This window comes from Urocitellus parryii, chromosome 4 (assembly GCF_045843805.1).
Source record: "Urocitellus parryii isolate mUroPar1 chromosome 4, mUroPar1.hap1, whole genome shotgun sequence".
Taxonomy (NCBI): Eukaryota; Metazoa; Chordata; class Mammalia; order Rodentia; family Sciuridae; genus Urocitellus; species Urocitellus parryii.
In genome coordinates, this window is record NC_135534.1 from 39,209,956 (window position 1) to 39,226,495 (window position 16,540).

Genomic DNA, 16,540 nt, shown 5'->3' on the forward strand with positions numbered 1-16,540 from the left:
CCAGGAATTCCTATAATACTGGAGATATAGCATCACATACAAAACTTTTGTTCTATAAGGAGAAATAAAATCACATTTTCTCATATCTGACAATGGAAAATTATGAAATCAGACTTCAAAAGGATCATTGCTTAGGAGGCAGCATTATAGCCATTCTGCATGGAAGATGATCAGACTGTTATTGAAATTGTTACTACTATTGTGCACCCTTTATAAACTGCATTTAATAGCTTTTATACTCAAATCAAAATAGAAAGCAAGGTATCAGGTTTTTGTAGTATAATTCCCATAATCATATTCACATTAGTTGATTGAGCAAGGTAACCTATAGGATTCAGAGTATAGTCATATCCATACTGATGTACTTGGTAAAAGAATGAAAACCAAAAATCAGAAAAAAACCAAAGGTATAAGGAGGTAAAGTTTTGAGTCAATGAAGCACAAGTTTACATTAATCCTAAGAATCTTCTGTCAGTAACATCACACAAAGTGCCCTTGATTCCTCCACCAGTAGCTATGAAAACATATTTAGAATGCTGTCTACCAAGGAAGCCCCAGGGATTTCATGCTCAGGATTAGTTTTGGGGGCAGATCACATAAGAATCATCTGTTCAGTATTTCTCAGTGTCCCAGACTCCTAGGATAGTTAAAGTTAATAATAAACCACATTGTTTGTACAAATATTTGAGACATAGTGAGTCATCATTACCAGTTTAGGCATTGTGTAAACTCCCTTTAAATCCAAGTTTTTGGATTTCAGTCAATGGCCAGCCTTTTAAGCAGCCTGTAATTCTTAATGATACCTGTCTTAGAACTGTATATTAACTCTTACCTGCAGTTGCTAATCTGAGGATATGGGTATAGTCTGGCAAGATAGCCACTACTACATAATAGATAGGCCAGAGGTGGACAGAGAAAAAACTGTGTACAGAAAAAAAACTCTGGTACATTTTTCAGGTGGGTATATCTTCTTTAAAAAGTAGCTATAGGTGTTTTGGTTTTTGCTTGCTGAAGAGCAGATTGGGTACATAGATAGATGTATTAGGATTCTCTAGACGAACAGAATCAACAGGAAGTATAATTACAAAACGAGAACTTATTAGGTTGTCTTATGTGACCAGAATCTGGATAGTCCACAATGGCTGTCTTCAGGCTAGAAAGTTGGAAAAAACAGTAGCTGCACAGTCCAAGAGGCTGAAGCCTCAGAACAAGAGGCATCAACAGTGGTATCCTACTCTGAGACCAAAGGCTTCTGGAGAATCACTGGCAGAGTGTTTTGAAAGAGTGAAGAAGCAAGAGTCCATAGTATGTTCAGATGATCACAGTTGCAATCAAGAATGTGTTCAAGAAGAAAGGAGCTTGCATCTGCTGCTGCTTCCTTGTTCTTTCAAGTTTTATCCCATCCAAGCCATCATCCTATTGGATGGTGCTGCCAAAACACTTAGGGAAGGGCTTCTAGTCAGTTGGCTATCCTGCATGCCAATCATTACTAGACACACCCTCATTGATGCCCCCCATAACCTTCTTAATCCTCCACATCTCTTAACCAAATCAAGTTGACACTTCAAATTAACCCTTACAACAGAGTTCAGATAAAAGGAGAATTAGTAAGTCCTCTAGCCTAAAAGAATAATGCTTATGGAAGGATAATACACTGGTTCTTGAACTTTACTGAGGTAAGATTCAAATAAAGAAGATGATATAAATGCAAAAGAGTGGGCTCTAGCTTCCTGAAATACTCTTAAGAAATTTAAAACATGCTCTAGTAAAATGCATTTTTCTATATTGTAACTCTACTCAAGTTATTCTGATTCAGTGCTGCCAAGACAACGCTTTAACTCTACAAGCCTGCAGAGTTATAAAATACAATTTTTTAAGGTAAAAACTAACCCATTTTTCTTCAATTCTTGCATCATTTTTGTTAGGATAACTGAGGGCTTCCCTCTTCCTTTTTTTATATTGTGTTTAGAATTACTCACTTTAAGTATGGTCACATTTAAGTGTTTCTACTGAGTATTTGCTGTTGATTTGGAAGGGAAAAATGAAATGCCAGCTCTTCTAAAGTCTTAAAATGCTAAATGCCTATTTTCTGAGTGATCCGTTGAGATCACAAGGCTAAGATATCTGAAAGTGACAAAGTGCTGGACTCACCTGCAGTCTCATTATTTTATTTGCAGAATGATGCTCACCTCACTGTCATAACAGTTAAGTAATGAGGCTAGTGAGAAAGATAGTTGTTAATTAATTGATTCAGCCAATATTGGTTAAGCAGATAATTTGTTTCATGGTCCCTGGAGAAGTGGCAACCAACAATACAAAGCTCCTGGTCTTATAGAGCACAGATTTTAAGAGATAAAATACTTATTAGAAATAAGCAAATGGTACCAACTATACGTATATGTTGACTTGTGTATATATAATAACGACATGCATTTATTATTCTAAAGACAAAATGAGTCAAATGCATAACAAACGATGGAAATGAGATGCTAGGTTAATATAACTCATTGACAGAAGAATTGAATAAAATATAATAAAGTGATAGCTAATTAATTACACTAGAAAGAAATGAGGAGTATAAAGTGGGAGTGAGAATATTCAAAGCAGAATTAACATTAGAAGCAAAAGTGCTGAGGAAGCATCCTAGGAAATTCAAGGAATAGAAAGGAGTCCAGTGTGATATGAGGAGAAAGAGCAATGAGAAGGATGGAATGAGGACAAGAAAGGTAGGGGAGTCTGAACGGGTCTAACAGAAAAGGCAAAACTATTTTGTAGTAACATACATTTGTACTCAAGTTTTCAGTGAGGGGCAAAGCCATTGGAAGATTTAAGGAAAATCATATTAGATTTGACTTGAATTTTAAATAATCTTTGTTGGAACTGTGCAGAAATTGTTTGAAAGAATGTTGTGTAAGCATGAATATAACATAGAAGTCTTCTAGGATCATTTATGAATTTAAAGCTTTTTATTTTAATATGTTGGTGAGATTTGGGGATTTAATACATTCATAGGGAAATTCAGTAAATTATTTATTCAGTTTAAGAAGGAATACATTTACATGAATTCTTTAACAAAAGGACAGGTGGGACAGGATGCAGTAAGACAAAGAATTTAGGAGGCCTTATAGTCCCAAATTTGACAAAAGTTTGAAAAGTTAACAGTTCAGTTTCCCAAGTGAGAAAAGAACATCTCAATTCAAAATGCACAATTGTGAGTAGAATCTTTTCTACAATAAAATATGAATTGTAGCTGTTTTGGTTAAAGCTTTATCAGTAATTTAAATAACTTAGGTACTTCATTGATATCTTTATAACTTTTGAAAACTGAGAAGTATACAGAAAATCTGAAATTTGTACTTTTATAATTTTTTCTATGAAAATATCAAACAGAACATAATACTTGAAAACAATATTTTAAAAACACTACACAGATATTTGCTTATTTAAGAAAATATTCTTTTCATTGTAATTATAGACCATGATGTCTTATTATGATATATTCTGCTTCTAAAAATAAATCCATGAATTGTCTTTTTCTCTTCAGTATTGCTTATTAACATAAAATAACACAAATTCCTAGAAAACAAATTATTTCAGAATAGAACAAATTGTATTCTTTTATAATTCTTTTAATAAAAGCAAACAAAATCTTTACTAAACTTTATTAGACTTGATTAAGTACAATATTAAATTAAAAATGTATGTAAAGAAATGTTATGTGATCAAGTAAATGAATAAATCAAGATGCATTTGACATCATAGTTCTGGGTTTTTTCCAAGAATGGTTATGATATCTTTTTGTTTTCAAATTGCATTTATTATTCTAAAGACAAAATGAGTCAAATGCATAACAAATGCAGATCCATATAGAATAACTCTTTCAGATAATCAAAAGTAGTTTTTTTGTTTTTTTGAGATGAGAAAATGACATGACTGACCTTTTCACACATAATGATGCTTATTGAATATGGTGAATGCACACAAACCTGTAAGTATGTACTTTGCTAGTTATCTTTTATTACATATGATCATCTTGTATATATGAACCCATGAAAATATGTGCATTTACTGAATGCACAGAACGGTCATAGTAGAATTTTCTGAATGTATATTTTCTACTTGGGTAAAACTCCAAAAAGTATGAAAGAAAACATACTGAAAACAAGTGTTCCATGTTTTTCTCACGGGTGCCATAGTTCAAATACTGCTGCCAACATTTAAGGATCGTATTTTATTAAGAAAATAATCTTGTGATCAAGGTGTCCAAATATGATTGTTCATGTACAGAAAACTGTATTCTATTCACATTTATTAAGTGATATCCTCTCCTCCATAATGAACTGAAAAGGGTTAAGAATTAGTTACTATATATACATAATAGTGTATATACATAAATATATATACCATATATATTTCTTTCTAGCACAAATTCTGTATGGTAAACTGAAAGGTGAATATCAACATTATTTCAGAGTTGATAATTGAATCAAATCATATGTTCATCTTTTATCTATAATATTTAATAACTATTTTTTTATTTTAAAAATCAGTACAGAAAAATATATGGAAGAAACTTTAAGGACTATACTTAATGTATTATAATATAAAATCCATACAGAAGTTCAAACTAAAGGAACTCAATGAGAATTGTAACATTTTTGCACAGTGAATTTCAGAATAGAAAGAACTGGATGTGGATTTCATCTGGTTTCCTTATGCGTAAAATTATCTAAACAATGTTCAAAAGCTACCACTTTATATTTGTATAACATTGTGCAGAATACATAATTCCCTCTAGTCTTGTCCTTTATGTTCCACATTGCTCTCATTATAAAGTGAAGAAGAAAGAAAGAAAACTTAATGCATATCATTAATATAAGAATTAAATGAACAAGTAATACATAGTACAACGTACATAGAACAGTAATCTTACCATTTTCCCCAAATACACACACACATGTACATGTGTACACATATATTTATTAAGTGGTAATAATTCATCTTGATTATTGTGAATTGCTTTATAAGAAAATTCTGCAAAAGCATTTTTAGGCATATTTATATTTTTCTGATAGTTTCTCATCGTTTATGCTCACTGTTATCTAGAATATGATGAAGAGAAATAATTCTATTTCCTGGAATATTATTGGAAAATAATTTGAAAAATATACAAATATGATTCTAAATGGAAACAAGAAATATTTATTTTTAAATATTGTTATCTTTAGTTAATGTATTTTCTTAGGTAAAACCTCTGCAGCTTATAATTTCTACAAAACTTTTGAGAACATATAGTGAAATAATTCACAACTCAGAAACTTCCTGGTAGTGGAGATCAACTGTTCAAATTCCAATAAACAATGCACAGTTTTTACATGCTGTCAAAGGGGATATAAAAGAATGGGAACTAAATGTTCTCTGAATGTGAAACATGTGATTTCCATATTTTGAAAATTATCTGCTAGAAAACTTCTTTCATCATACATCACAGACCTATATGTTAAAGGCAAAACATTATTCTAAATGATTCTACTTTGAATTGCTCCTATAAGATGAAGAATGGGAAGAAGGAGGAAGGGATAGAGAAATCAAGACAAGGAAACAGATGCAGAAATGGAGAAAACATAATCTATCTCCTTCATTTTTCCCTTCAAAAACTTCCGGTTTCTAATATCATATGTTATATTTTTCAAATTTAGCTATTTTTACATTAACACATGGCAGTCAATCTAACTATATTTTGAAAGTAATATTTCAATAGGAACTGAATTTTTCTATCACTTTGAAATGAACTGCCATATATAAAACAGAGCATCTGTGTAGAAATATCCCATAGGTAATTCATTAATATTATACCTACACCTTACATTTCTTAAAACTCAGCTCTGTATTTTGCATCACTTTGAGCAAAAGTTTTATGTCCTAAATAAATAAAAATTTCTTATCTGCATCCCTTGTTTTATACATTATATTAAGTAATATTTTTAATTGTAAATGATGGATATAGATGTGTCTAGATATGCTGAATGATTGAATAATTATATGATCTAACTATCTGCATTAAAGAATATAAAAGGCGAATATGCTAAGCTTGAAAACTGAACAAAAAAGAACAATGAAAGAAAAACTGCAGATCTTATAAACATTTATATCATCCTGATTAGTTAAAATTTCAGCCTGATTAGAAAAAGCACCTGCCTTGGAACTTCAAGTAATAAAATATGCAGTTTGATGAGAAAATCATGGATAAATTCAGCTGCTTCTGTATGCAGCTCACCCATTTAATTACACAGAAGACTTAGAGAGGAACACAGCTGGGTTTCAAAATTATGAAATGGGATGAACCATAAATATATCTTTATTAAAATGATTACATATCCTCTCTTACATGCAAATGTTCACCAATACCACCAAAATAATCAGTTAATTTCTATTTTTTTTACAATAATCTGCCAAAATATGATAATCTAGCAACAAAAGCATGAAAAATAACATTAAAACCATAAACATACATAAATCCCCATAATTACACATGTGTTTGCCTGAATGACAATCCATAATTCAAGACAGGAAGGGTGTTATACTGATGTGTTACCAAATATTCTGCAGAACTATATTGTAGAAGAGAGATAACAGACTTTGGTGTAGTTTCAGTCTCAACTCTACCTACTAATGGCTGTGGAAATTAGTGAAGATTAATGGATGGAGAGGTTTCTAAACTTTTAGTTTATATAAAATAGTAAAACTTGGCACTGATAGCAACCACTAATATTTGGCATTAAAACTGTGAAACCAAAAAAAATCCAGATACCATCATTCAAACTTTAGTATTTAAACATAAAAGACCTAATATCAAATAAATCGGCATTAAGTTAAGAAATAAATAAAAAATTATCATTGAAAAATTCCTATTTTTTCCTAGGTTTCTCATTCTTAAAATTGACTCTTCCTGGCTTAGTACATGCCTTTAATCCCAACAACTATAAGGGACTGATCTCAAGTTTGAGGCTAACCTCAGTAATTTAGCTGGACACTTGAAAACCAAGACCCCAACTCAAAATAAAAATTAAAAAAGGACTAGGAATAAAGCTTAGTGGTAAAGTACCTCTGATATCAGTCCTCAGTAGGTACCACTGAAAATAATTTTTAACTTTTTCTGCTTCTTTAGTTTGCTGAATACATTATCACAAGTTAGTATTTATTTATGGATTTGAAAAACACAAATTTTTGCTCTGTTGCTCTATTTCCACTTTGTACAAATGAGTATAATGATGCTTAATTAATACATGTCTAAAAGTTTTAACAGATATAAATACATGTAAGATATTTTCCAATCTATTTCTGAAGTCATGTATCAGAGTAAAAAGAGTGAAGAGTACACCCACCCAAGGTTCAAACAAAATGTCTACCTTTTTGAAAAAAGTACAGGGGTGTTATGAGAATGGAAATGGCAACATTTAATTATTCTGATTTTGCAATTTTATTGTTATCACATTGACCAAGACATAACTATCAGATTAGCAAACCAACCCTTAATCCACCAATAGGAAAATTTGCATGATTGTACATGTATATTGTTGTTTTTTGTGTATATGTCCCATTTAGATATTATGTGTTGAATTAAAGTCTTGTACTAAAAATAACATATACCAATGAGTCTTATAACTAAAACTAGTAGCTTATTTTTCAGGAAAAAAAAACTTTAATTAGGGTACAAGGTTTTTTGTGTGTTTGTTTGTTTTTTATAGTGCCTTAATGGTCTGGAATTAAAAAGAGAGAAAAAAAGCAAGAAAAGAAAACTTAAGCAAGAAAAACCAATAGAGGGTTTAAATCTCACAGTGATCCATTGCCACATTTTGGTTGAGTTTGTACCTATGGTTTCTGTCTCATTACTTTGATGCTGTTTTGCAAAGGAATCTCATTAAATTGTGTCTCTTAGGCCCTGTTCTATAAAATCTTTAAAGATCATAGCAAAAGGAAAAGCAAATGCATAATAGAAAATCAGAAACTCTATCAACTAGTTGATATCCCTTATCCTCATCCCCATTATCCATTCCATTAAAAGAAAAGTAATCACATTTTAAAATTAGGAAGTTTCCTTAGGTCATTATAAACAAGAAAAAATTCAACTGAGTTATAAATAGGTTAGAAATATGTACATTTATGAAAAATTTATCTGTGATATACCACCATTTGTTTAATTTCTGAGATAAGTTCAGACATTTGATAGGGTACTTTTGTAATTTTTAGTTGTTCAGACATTTCACATTTGGAAGAAATAGAACAAATATTAGGAAAATAAGATGCTGTATTGAATCACTAAATCTGAAGCTAACTGAAGTATTCAACAAATGATTAATATTTTGAGACAGGAATTGATTCTAGCTTGAAAGATCTGCAATTACATTAAACAAATATTATCAAGCATTTTCTACAAGTATTTTGATGGGTACTAGGTAGAATGCAATGATTTATTAAGACCATTCTCTTTGAATACAATGTAAGCTGTTACCAGAGGACTATGACAGATAGCAAAAATAATGCAGGAGGTGAGACCTGGAGGACCAAGGAAAAGCACAGGCAAGGCATCTACTGACTACAACAGTACACAAAGCACTGAATTCAATAAAGCATTTCCTAACTCTTCATTCTTACCTGTGTTGCCTCAAAGAGTAAATACATAGATACATGCCTCAAAAAGTATTTTTGTTTCTTTCTGTTTGTGTCCTTTTGAATGTCTGCACTTTCTGTTATCCCCTGTATTGTCCCTTGAAATGAGAACAATGGTTTATCTGTTTTAGTTGGAAATTAGTCTTCAGGGTTGCCTTTTATGCTAGGAAATAGGTCAATACACCAAGGTAGACACTGTTCATGAAAAATTAGTTGAGAAATGGGTCTCTTGTTCACAAAGAAATTACAAAATTTGGTTTTTATTTACATAAATGATGTCAATATAAAGCAGAATAAACACTATTAAAGGGGACAGGAGCAGACTTATGTTAGCAAACTTATTTGAAATTATAATATGCATCTTCAAAAGAATATATAAATTACTACATGAAATGAGTCAACAAACATTTATTTAGCAAGAACTGTGTGATGTCATTGTACTAGGAATTGAAAATATATGTACAAAAATTTTATCTGGAAAAAAACATGAACTGATTAATTTCACTGCTACTATTAGATGTTCCCTCCCTGAAATAGAATATTCAACAATGTAAAGAACACGGACGGATGTTTGAGCACTTTCACTCCAGTAGGGAGCATTGCTCAGATGTTCAGCTACAAAACATATTTCATATTCTTGCCTCCTAGACTACTGGAACAGGAATTTTTTCCAGTCCTTTTGTTGAACCACAACACAAAGAAAAAAACCCAGCAACTCCAATTTTAAATCAAATTGAAGCAAACTTATATTGTGTACACAAGAGAGCTGACTAGTCTGTGTTTCACCCAAAGCTGGGCCAGAGAACAGCTACAGCTTTTCTCCCAGGAAGAAAGGTTTTTATAGCAAAAAAAGTGACAACAGGTGTGTCTTGGGAACTTACAGCTAACAGGGTTCTAGCAAGCATAATACAAAGGCAGATAGTAGGTTAACGATCTACATGGATTAACATTTCAAGGTTGGGAGTAAATAAAGATTCCAACATCAGAATTCATGGGGCACCACTGAGATTTTAGGCAGGGTTGTTATCTGGTCAAGGAGAGTCAGAATTTATGAGGTGCCACTAAAGTTTTAGGAAGGGTTGTTATCAGGTCAAGGAGAGCCAGACATGGGTGAGTTCAGAGCACGAGCAGGAATTGCAAAGTCTTTAAAACATCAAATTATGCTCAGGCCAAATAGAAGAAATCTTAGTATTTTATAGTAAAACAGAAATGAAATTTTATGATTTTGTGACAAGATGGCTCCCAATTTTAAAATGGAATTAAGTTGGGTTCATCACTTTCTCATGCCTATCTCTCCTGTCTTGTCTTTGATACAATGAAGTCTTGATGTTCTGCCAATAAACTTCTTTGGTTTATCTTGTTCAGAACAAACATTTTGCTAGTGATAACAAGGCATGTTGATACAAGTAATGAAACCAGTAAAACCCCAAATGAGCACACTTAATGCAAACTCTGACAGAAGATGACACTAGGAAACCACACAACCACAAAAGGGAAACCTCATCCAACTCAGAAATAGAAGCTTAGAGAATAGGATGAGCCATTTCAAAATATTTACTAATTTAATATAAGACTAAATAGGTACAAAATATTATTTTTTATATCTAGGTTTATGTGTGCTTATTAAGTGTATTTGTTCCTACAAATTCTGTGTCTTTAAGAAAATAAAGATAATTTTTATAATCATTATTTGCTTTTTTTCTTTTTTGCCATGTGGGTGCTATAATGGGATACATCAAAAACCCTTATTATTTTTAATTTTGATACAAAGTTTCACTAAATTGTTAAAACTGGCCTCAAACTTATGATACTTCTTTCTCAACCTCCTGAGTTGCTGGGGTTACAGAAGTTCACCTATCTCTACGCCCAACAATCCTGATTTTTAATAGGGTGTTAGAGGAAAGACTGCATCTAGACTGTACCATGCCATTTGTAAGCTTTTTTATTAATTAATATTTCTTCGTTCATTTACTTTTTTAGAAATTAAAAGATGTCTTGCTAACTATGTATATGATTAAGAGGGTTGAATTAGGGCTAGGGATGTGGCTCAAGCAGTAACACTCTTGCCTGGCATGTGCGGGGCCCTGGGTTCGATCCTCAGCACCACATAAAAATAAAATAAAGATGTTGTGTCCACCAAAAATAAATATTAAAAAATTCTCTCTCTCTCTCTGTCTCTCTCTCTCTCTAAAAAAAAAAGAGGGTTGAATTAATGATTCAGGGCCACACAGAACAGTCAGGGGTGAAGGAATGATGGTAAGTTTTCTGCATCTATTAGTGTTATCCATGAAGTAAACTTGTTACCTTCTATATTAATACCCAAATCACCTCTTCTCTGAGTTTATAAAGTCATACATGAATTCAAACAATGTGAAAAAAAATATTTAACACTTCTTCATTTTCACACCCCCTCAACAGTGTGAGAAACAAATCATAAAATTATAAAAGCAAATTTACTTACATTGTGAAACATATAGTTGTTTCTTTTTTTCTACAGAGTAGCTTTGTGTTTAAATATCAAATAAGCATAGCCATCACAATAGATCTGCTCTGAAAATATGATGTCTGTTTCCAAAAAGAACTTTTATTGCTCTGATACACCAATTCCACAGTGAGATTCTATTGACCTCCAGAGAGAGAATGTGTTTTGATATCTGAGGGGAAAAAAAGTTGAATTCTGACTCAGGCTTCACACAGAAACATGATGGTAATTCATACAACTCTCTTGTGATTTCTCCATCTTAGTTTCCTCTTCTGACAAATGGAGACAGGGATACATTCTTGTAGGAGTTTTGTTGCAACAGGAGAAAAGGAGCATTAAATGCCTGGCACCTATTGAACACTATATCTGTTGCAACTTTCATTTGAAGATTTTTGTTTATATGAATAGACACCTCCACCTTTCCAGAGGGAGGTAGGAAGCCAGAGGTGAATGACTGCTCCCAACTGTAATTTAGAAACCTGTTAGCAGTTCATTCCATGATCTCTGAATATACTGCAGGACTTAAGTCAAAGCTATACCTGTAAAGGTTTTTCTAGTAGATTGAGGGTTTCTGGTGTCTTTTCTGCACAAGTACTCAAAATCCAAACTCTTAAATTCTGCTTGAGAATCCTTATTAAACACCCTGAAAGTATTATTTAAACAAAATGTTTCATAAACTGATCAAACTAGTACACATAATAGGATGCTTGTCAACTTCTATTTTCCAAGAAAAACGACACCTTGGCTACATTCCACAAACCAAAAGAGAATGTACATCATGAAAATTAATGTCATTTTGCTTTGATGTTTACCTGCTTTCTCCCTATATTAAGTTTCTGTAAAATAAAGGAAATATGATGAACTACATCTAAATTGATTATGAGAAAATATGATTATGAGAAATTCAACATAATATGAAGAAAATTTCATGTTCACTATAACAGAGAGCTCTCAAAGACAATTTATGCCAGTGAGGGTGACAAAACTGAAAAATCAGCACTGACTCTGGAATCTCAATTCTTTCTCCATTATAAGTAATATCTTAAATTCTTCCTGTATTTCAGGTATATTTGGAAGCACTGTATCTAAAATATATTTTAATTATCTCAAAATTTTGTGAAGCACTGTATCTGAAATATATTTTAATTATCTCAAAACCCTTTGAGAGAGCAAGATTCAAAGTATTTAAGTGCTGGTTTCTTCCTAATCATTCAGCCCACTGCCTTCCCTTTGCTATATTTATTCAACAATTCATTTATGCACTATGGCCTCTAAGTCCCAGCTTCTATTGTAGCATCAAGATGCAAGGAAATATGATATATAACATTTTTTCCTCCACAGAATTCACTATTATACCTACAAAAGATATAAAAAACAAATAATGTTAATTGTGTGTGATGAGAGCAGTGAGAGATGTACATATGAGGGACATGGTTGTACCCAAGGATGCAGAGGCCCAGTTGACATGGGTAGAGGCTGTGGATAAGAATTTATCAGGTAGACTAAAGGGGTGGACCTGAACTGATCACATATGAGAAACAAAGCAGTAGACCACAACACAGTGGATTAGCGGAGTAGACATTATCCTGCAGAGTTTGTCAAACTGCATGTTATCATGTCATTCCTCTCACAAAAAGCAATATTTAGATACTCACATAGAGCACAGATTACCAGATGGAAATCACAAAGCAAGTACCATAAAAATCAATTTTTCTAGTGAGGATTTGCTTATGCTTTCCTTGCTATAACATTTGCTACTGCTGGAAAAATGCTGGGCCCTTGACCCTTAGCTTTAGTGCAACCTACTGCATGTGTGGTGTCCATGAGCATCCCTGAAGTCATTCTGCAGAGCTTGGGGACTGCTTGACCAAACTTGCTAATGCACATGCAATTTGCCATAAGGACTAAACCATTTAACTCTAAATAGTAAGTCTCAGGGTCCACTCAGTAGCTCTGGACTGGTGTCAGGTTTGTTTCTTCCTGTTCTATATGATTGAGGTTTATCCTTAATCGACATATTAAAGAAATATAGCTATGAGATTATTTCAAAAGCAGAAAATAATAGTATTCAGTGACAATTTATTATAAAGTACATGAACATTAACAATTAAAAGGCACTTTAATAATTAAAACAATGCTTATCAAAAAACCATAGAGACTCTCAAACTTATTGATGTCTTTTAAAGCAATTAATTAATATCAAAGCAATCTCTAGCAAAATGAGCTATTATCTTGATTTTAAAATGTGCATAATCTCTATATATAAGGATTTGCAAAAAAGAAAAATTGTCTTTATTGGCAACTTCTATAATTCTCTGACAGAGAAAGAAAATGAAATAACTAGAGTGAGAGATATTACAGATTATTATGTACTATAATTTATAGATAATACAGATTATGATATTATAAAACATACCTTTGTTTTGATTATTGAAATAAAAATACATTAAAATTAACATTGTAAAATATAGCTAATTTGAAATTCTATCATCTTAAGACAATTACTTTAATGTTTTTTAATTTCAGTAAAAGATCAATGTGCATAAGACTCATTTTTTATTAGGAAGATTTTTTTATGTATTAATTATGAAAACCTAGAAACAAAGAAAATATGTCAAAAAATGATATAGAATCTCAACAATAAGCAGAGAAGTATTCTTCAAATGAAAGTTTGGGTATATATATTAGAATTTTCTAGTAACCTAAAGCAATGTCACACTTTCTGTTTTTCAAGTACCAGGGAGTGAAGCCAGGAGCACTGTACCAATGAGCTACATTCCAACCCTTTATATCTTTTTATTTTGAGACAAGGTCTTGCAAATTGCTGATGTTGGTCTCAAACTTGCAATCCTCTTTAAAATACTAAGACTCCACATCACTTACTTTATTTAACATTGACTTGCTGGGCATGGTGGCACACTCCTATAGTCCAATGTTGGGTCAAGAATCAAATATTATGTCAAGCCCACCGGTCAATACAACTGCTTTTCATTAAAAGAACTTAATCAAAACTGGAATCCTGATTTCAGAAAAGAAGGACTTTTTTCAGTATTTAAAAACTTGGCCAACATGCCCAGGAAAGAATGGGATAGGAAATGTTCCCCCTGAGACTCAGTAGCCATTTTAAGAACTATCTTGATATGTAGGTCTTTAGCTTCCTACTTCCACAGGGGGGGTTGAAAATATCTGCTAGCATTTATTCATAAATGAATGAATATGAGTTTTTCCTTATCAGAACCCTTTTATGGGAAGAGCCATGGAGAGAGATCAGTCAGACACTGTTGTGTTCATGATATAAGTAATGTATATACATGAGTCTGTCTATTTGTGGTGAAGGCGATCCCCCACTCACTGTCTTGACAGGGTCACAGTGAGAAAAAGTGTTGGCAAAGCCGCTCTCCCACTGTCTTGACAGGGTCACAGTGAGGATGAATGCTGGCAAAGCCACGCTGGTTGGTGGGTAACCGAAACCATGAGACCCTTTTTTATGTAATTGGGACTGCATTTTCATGCTTATGTTTCTCACAGGAGGCATGAGTATGTTAAATGCCAAACAAATTAAATTTCAGATGGCTAGAACAGAACAGGTAGTTCATGCCTTGGAGGCCGTTCTACTACCCCTCAGCATATCAAGGACAAAGTAAAAGGCTATTCTTCTATCTTAGTACATTGTGGACAAACCTAATACAGACAACAATCACCCTCTGAAAAACAAACTCTATGAGAACTAGTGCACCTTGACTGAAAAACAAACTCTTTGAAAACTAGTGTACCTTGACTGAGAAACAAAGAAACTCTCTGAGAAAGCAGCTCAACCAGTTTTATGAGAATAAATTTAGGAATCAATTCAAATAGCTTTATAAGACACAGTAATGTTAGAAATATTATTTTATTTAGATTCTTAAGTTTAGAAATTCTTAAGTCTTTAGTTGTATAGGTTTCTGATATGTTTTAAGGATGATTCATAAACTTTAGGATATTTTAAATATAAGATTTAAAGGAACTTTTTTAGATGGGAATTTTAGATTAAAAATAAAGTACAAGTGTACTTTAGGTTAATGATTAGATAGGAGACTTAGAGTCTGGTTACGTAGTTTGGCATTAGTTAATAAGAAAATAACATATCTTGGGAAAAATAGTAAATCTTGGGAAAATCTGAAGGATGTAAATTGGTGACATGTTTTATTGATGATTCTGTACTTTTGATGATTGTATGGCTGGGGGTCATATCCTGGAAGGATGTAGATTGGTGTGCTCTCAATCATGGTTAAGGAAATGTCATGTCTTGGCAAAGTTTTAAATTATATAATCAATGACGTATTGTGAATCTATAATGATGAGAAAAATTGTAATAAAAAGGGGACCCAGAGAAAGCAGCTTTAGCTCTCTCTCTGAAGATTGCTCAAACGGAATGACTCCTGTCTCATCTCCTCCTTCAGGACTCCCTGGACCCCGCTTGGGGCTGGACCCCGGCATATTTGGAAGGAATACTCTCCAGATTACTGTTTCATTTGTTCATGCATGCATCAAATATTCATTAGTAGACCACTGTAAGCCCAGGACTAAAGACGCTCATGTGACTTACCACTAGTAAGTGGAAGAGTGGAGAATCAGAGCCTAGTCTCATCCATTGTGTGCTTCTCAGATGTTTGAAAACAGTTCACAGTATTGCAAGTGATGGAATCAGAATATGTGGACATTGGTCAGACACAACACTGAGAAGTTAATTAGCCAGGACATAAATACAATGTTCCATTAAATAAATATGCTTTACAACATATTTCTGAGTGAAATACTGAAACCTAGCTTAGATAGAAATGTCCTAAATGACCACAGTGAGACTGAAAATTGTAATAAACTAAGAAAGTTAATACAGTTATAATGATCAAAATGTTACTGAAAGTGTTTTTTTTATTCTCCTTGAATATAAAATTCTTCCTTTTGATGAATTTTTAACATTAGGGAAAAAAAATATATATATATATATATATATATATATATATATATATATATATATCACTCAAGGTTTTATTAAGGGTAATACTTTTAATTAATCATTATATATATATATATATATATATATATATTCAAAGTTAAAAACAGAAGAAATTAGCAAGTTAATAGGGTTTTTCTTTAAAATCATTTTGATGATTTTAGAGTCTAGAAATATATAATGATATTGTGATCCCTTTCCACATGTATCTAAAAGGTAGTAAAATCCCACAAAGATTTAATTAGCACTTCTGTAACCTTTCAAAATCCTTACATGAAAAGTATTAACAGCATATGAAGTACTATAATTAACATTCCAAAAATTGTATATTTCAATTTGATTTTCAATTGTTAGGTTTCTAATATTTGAGAGTGTGTGATATCACACATCGGGTA